General features: G+C 38.9%; 1 pseudogene; it reads right to left on the bottom strand.

Moving 5' to 3' along the window:
- The window catches only part of LOC107674989 (NACHT, LRR and PYD domains-containing protein 3-like), a 10874-nt pseudogene extending 7532 nt beyond the window's left edge, over positions 1-3342 (bottom strand).
- Between the last annotated feature and the right edge of the window lie 2826 nt (positions 3343-6168).

Here is a 6168-nt window from a genome sequence, read left to right as displayed (position 1 = left end):
CTCATTCTTCCCACTGGTCGCTCTTTTGCGACTAACTTTCTCAGTTGGTCGCACGAGCACATCATTTTGTTGCAATTTCTTTTTTTTTCTACAACATGGGATTAATCAATGCATGCTTATGAACTTTTATCATAGTTTATAGTTATATGGTAATGAACGTGTTGAACATTCAACCCGTTCTTTTTCATCAGTATTATTTGTGATTTTAGTTTTGTGAACAGGAGTTCCTCTATTGCTGTGTTATAATCTGGGCTTTGTGTGCTTCCACTTCCACTTTCAAATTTGCGATCATTGTGTCACGTTTTACAAGAAAAGATAATTGTTTGTTTTGCTTATTTCTATATACCTTTCACTTTTAAGATTAAAACAAAAGATGGATTCATTGTTATTCTTAATTAAAACGCACAACTACAAGAAAACAGTAGGCTGCAATGACAAACTGTCTTACATAAAATGTTTATTAACAAAAACGAATAAGATGAGTCATGGCATAGGCCTACACCACATGCTGTACTATATAGTGACTAATAAATTACAGAATGTTTAGCAAACACTGATGAATAAAAAAAAGCCTCCATAGTCATTCCTCAATATTCACGTCATTTTTGCAGCGCACCTTCACACTCGTACTGACGAGGCAAGTATAAACCAGGCTCTACACCTGAAGCGCTCACGCTGAAAGCACCTCTCTTCATGTGATCAGTGAAATCTGACTCCTGCTACAATGTGCCGCGGCTCTGAAACACGTGCTGTATGGAGCAGTCGCTTTGGAGCAGTGCAGACCATGCACTCGCACAAAATTTAACCACGTCAAATTTGAATTTGTGTTACCCCCTGCGGTCCTTACCACCACACTTCATTCTTGTTCCGAGTGGGTCTCGAACCCAGGTCTCCGGCATGGGAGGCAGGCACACTAACAAGGAGGCTAAAGAATGCAGCCACTAGCATCAGTCGCTAGTGCGCTTCTTGAGATCAGGGGAGTGAGGTTTACCTGCACCTTTACACAGCACCTACCCGCTGGCCTCCGTTACACTTGCACATTCTCAAAACAACTGTCGCAATTTGAGAGCCCTGTACTTGAAATGTTACTCAGGAAAGTACAGAAATAAAACATTCAAATACTATATTATTATTTTGTCTAATAACATATATTGTTTGTTTATTTCTTAACGCCAATCCAGCATCTACGGTTATATTCATGGTAAGAAACAGTTAATCCATACACAAGTCGATCCATACACAAGTCTTGTCTTTACACACATGTCCGGGGACAATTTAGAATGTTCAATTAACCTAACCTGCATGTCTTTGGGCTGTGGGAGGAAACCAGAACACCCAGCGTAAACCCACACAGACACAGGGAGAACATGCAAACTCTACACAGAAAGGCATCCTGTCCTTGCCGGGGCTTGAACCGGGGACCTTCTTGCTGTGAGACAACAGTACCACCCGTCTAATAATATATATAGTAATTATACAGTACTGTACAAAATATACAGTAACTCCAGCATCACTGTGCCTTATAATACTCACAGAGCTATTCTGCAGTTGATCACAGCTGGTATCAGTCTTCTCCCCTCATCTGATGTGTTGTATTTCTTGAGGTCCAGCTCATCCAGCGGCTCCTCTGACATCTGAAGCATGTAGGCGATTGTTGAGCAGTGAGCAGGAGAGAGTTTCTTCTCTGAGTGTTTGTCTGATTTCACAAACTCCTGAACCTCTCTGGACAGAGTCTGATCTTTCACTTCCAGCAAACAGAGGAACAGATTGATGGATTGACCAGCTGAGAGACGATAACTATCATGTGCATCTTTGATCATCTCTTTAATGTCCTGTGTGGTTTCTCTGATGCTCTCTGATCTGTTCTCTGTGTGTGTCAGTAGATCCTGTAAGAGTCTCTGATTGGACTCCAGTGAGACGCCCAGCAGGAACCGCAGGAACAGATCCAGCTGACCATTCTCACTCTCAAGGGCTTCATCCACTGCTATTTTAAGCACATTTCTTACAGAAACAAAATTCTTCAGTCCCTTCACAATTTTATTTACATGGTAGTAAAACACATAGAAAGCAGCGAGAAACTCCTGAACGCTGAGATGAATGAAGCTGTAGACTTTCTTCTGATGAATCACAGATTCCTGCTTAAAGATCTCAGAGATGTGTGAGATGATTCTGCTGGCTTGATGCTGGTCACTGATTCTCTTCCTGAAATATTCCTCCTTCTGAGACTCACTGAATCCCTGAATTTCTGTCAGACGGTGAATGTATATGGAGGGGATCTGATTGGCTGCTGCTGGTCTGGAGGTGATCCAGATGAGAGCAGAGGGAAGCAGCTCTCCTTTCATGAGCTTTGACATCAACACAGCCACTGATGAAGTCTCAGTCACATCACAAACTTTCTGAGCGTCTGAAAACATCAGTGTGATTCTGCTTTCATCCAGACCATCAAAGATGAACACAACTTTACACTCCTCATAAATCTGTGAGTCCAGATCTTGAAGTTCAGGATGAAAGTCCAGCAGAAGTCTGTGAAGACTGTACTGATGATCTTGGATCAAGTTCAGCTCTCGAAATGGAAGCACAAACATGAAATCTACATCCTGATTGGCTTTTCCCTCGGCCCAGTCCAGAATGAACTTCTGCACAGAGACGGTTTTTCCGATTCCAGCGATGCCTTTAGTAAGAACAGTCTTGATCTGCTCTTTCTCCTCACATCCTGCTTCAGGTAAGGCTTTAAAGATGTCATTGCAGTCGATTGGAGTGTCTTGTGAGTGTTGTGTTCTGGCTGTTTTCTCCATCTGTAAAACCTCATGTTCTTCATTCACTCCTTCTCTCTCTCCCTCTATGATGTAGAGCTGTGTGTAGATCCTGTTCAGGAGGGTTTCATTCTTTTGGAGTCTGGTTCCCTCAAATAGTCTCTCGTACTTTTTCTTCATGCTGGTTTTGTGCTGGTCTTTGATACTCTGCAGTTCTCCAGTCTCCAGTACGTGTGTCTGCAGTACTGTTTCAGGTTTGTCCTGCCTGATGTGAGCATGATAGTGGGATGTAGAGGATGGTAGAGATCTGATCAGCACATGAAAAAGAAAAGGGCAGCAAATACGTCAATGACAGTGGTTACAAGGACAGCTGGAGACCATAAGAAATGTGCACCTATGCACTGCACGTTACATATTTTGTAAAGTTTATTAAATCTGGGATGCACTACAGTAAATTAGCAAGCAAATGTTTATACTAACAGAGGCACAAAAGTCACTGATTCATCACTGAATCTAAGAGGTTGATCCATTAATTTTCTACTCTTCACTGACAGACCACTGGGTTTTGGAGATACTGATCTCATTCGCATCCTCCTGCTGGTACTGACAAAAGAAAAATTAAACAACATTTTAGGTTGCAGGATTAATTAATAAAAAAATAATAAATAAATAAATAAAACATCATTTACACACCCTTGTATCATTACAAAAATTAAGAAGACTTTCATTCATCTTTGAAAACCAACTAAGATATTTTTAATGAAAACTGAATAAATTGTGTCCCTCCATTCAAAGTTCACATCTTAAAAACTTTGAAGATCCAAAAGGTTCTACCAAAAGTCTAAATTAAATATGTTCATCATGTAAGGGTCATTCCTAGGATTCAGTAATATTTCAATCCCCTAGAGTTTCTAAAGTGGTGGTTCACCAAAATGACTTGTTAGAAGCTTTTCACAATATTTTGGTATGCCCATGATAATATATAAAATATTTATTGCATTTAATTTTTTTTTAGCATAAAATAATGTCATAAATCTATCTTAAAGCAAGCATTTGGTCATGTCCCCGAGGCACTTCACTGAGTTTGAATGTTGTGTTTTTTTTTCTTAAACAATGCAAGATATTTTATTTAAAAAAACTACTTTAAAGTTTAGGCCCTTCAGTCTGAACTCAACCCATCACACTAACCATTCCATGCCCATAATGATTTAGTTTGGAAAATGATTAGTAGTATCATAGTTTTCATTCATATTTTTGAGGCGTATTATAGTCAGGGAGGGAACTGTCAGACTTAACAACTCAACCCTGTCACATAAAATTAAGATGGAAAATTATTATTTTTTAAACATTTTATTTGAATCCATAAGTATTTACAAAGTTTTTTATTGCTGCCATATAGGATCCTGGAGCACAAAACCAGTCATAAGTAGCACAGGTATATTTGTAGCAATAGCCAACAATACATTGTATGGGTCAAAATTATTGATTTTTCTTTTATGCCAAAAATCATTAGGATATTAAGTAAAAATCATGTTCCACGAAGATACTTTGTAAATTTCTTACTGTAAATATATCAAAACTTAATTTTTGATTAGTAATATGCATTGCTAAGAACTTCATTTGGACAACTTTAAAGGCGATTTTCTCAATATTTTGATTTTTTTTTTTTTTTTTCACCCCCAGATTTCAGATTTTCGAATAGTTGTATCTCAAATATTGTCCTATCCTAACAAACCTTACATCAATGGAAAGCTTTATTCAGCTTTCAGATGATGTATAAATCTTTTTAAAAGATAAAAAAAAAAAAGGTTGAGGTTTTGTTGTCTGGGGTCACATATATGGTCTACTCTTCTACACTACATAAGGAGCAGTGGCCATTTTGAGTGAAAATCAAAACCACACGTGTGTATACACACACACACACACACACACACACACACATTTTTTCTCATTGTTACAGGGTTGAGTTATTTACTTAATTTAATGGAAAAGATTACTGACACTAATTATTTTCAATAATTTTAAGGATGTTTTGTGTGTTTGTTTGAATTTCCGCTGGTCTCTGCAATGTAGATGTGATAGCAACCTTATTTACAGGAAATATATATTTGATATGTATCACTAGGGATATTTTCTAAATGTCGATAAAAAAGTATTGCGAAATGACGGCGTTTCCATTAACCAATGTTATGCGACTAAAACGTAACCTTTTGCCTCTCGCGATAAGTCATGGCAACGGATTTCGGTGGGATTTTGGCTATATTTATTAAAAGGAGGCGCATGCGTGTATCCTTACAGAAGCAGTACAGAGAGCCGCTTCAGAAACGTGCGTGGCGCGGCTGGATTCTGGAATAAACACAAGCATTGTGGCCGCAATCAGCTTCAGTGGCCGTATCAGAGCCACACTGCACCGTAGACATGTGCAGTGTAAATTGTTTTGCGATATATGGGCATTTTTGCGAAATTGATGCGTTTCCATTAGGCGTATTTTCAATTCGCAATTTCAATTTGCGCAATTTGAAGGGTAATGGAAACGCGCCTACTATCTTTAAATAAATCACTCATATGAAGTTTTGGTCATATGGCCCCCTCATGATCGTGTTAAATAATCGTGATTACAATATTGACCAAAATTTTTGCCATAATCGAGCAGCCCTACTCGGGATAGTTGACGGAATCGTCAAGCGCTTGTGAGAAGTCTTCAGCGCGCAGGGACACGCGCACACATCCAAAGTGCACGCATGCAGAGAGACGCATCAACAGCACGCTAATACCTAATTGAGCTCTCTTCCGCTTTTTTTGTGCATGGATGAACAAATACAGACCAAATTACATCAACATGTCGCCTTGGCGAATATCCTAGTAAACACAGTCGGTTAGGCCCATGTCTTAACGTAAACAGTTGAGAAAGAAAAGGCATGTGTATCAGTATATTGGATCCATGCTTTCCTTCTTAAAGTGAAAGTAGACTAACAGAAAACTTCATTCAAAGAAAAAAAATCTCACTGATTTTGACTGAACTGGCGTGTTTTGAGTTTGAGCTCTGTCAAGTTAATTGTTTATCGTCTATTTTTTATCTTAAAATCAATTTTATACACCATCATTTCCGTTTCTATAACGTGTGAATATATCCCCTATCGTATTCTACAACAGAAACAATCAGAGCGCCTTGTTATGACTAGTTTTATTTTGATTTCCAGAGACCGCTATTAGCTTATAGCCCGTTAGCATTGCCAGTGTAGTTGCCGCTAATCTTGCGTACATTGTTAATACTCTATTCACACACATTACCATTGTTTTACTCACTATTACTTGCTTTAATGGCGGATGTGTGTCTACCTTTGAGTGCAGGTGAGGACACGTTCGAGCTGCATTCGGTGCAGCTCGAGCTGGAGGCCGTGGAGAAGCAGATCCG

The sequence above is a fragment of the Sinocyclocheilus anshuiensis genome, unplaced genomic scaffold (assembly GCF_001515605.1).
Source record: "Sinocyclocheilus anshuiensis isolate Anshui unplaced genomic scaffold, SAMN03320099.WGS_v1.1 scaffold1484, whole genome shotgun sequence".
Lineage (NCBI taxonomy): Eukaryota > Metazoa > Chordata > Actinopteri > Cypriniformes > Cyprinidae > Sinocyclocheilus > Sinocyclocheilus anshuiensis.
The sequence above is the reverse complement of the archived record's forward strand: the minus strand, read 5'-3'. Positions and strand labels throughout refer to the sequence as shown.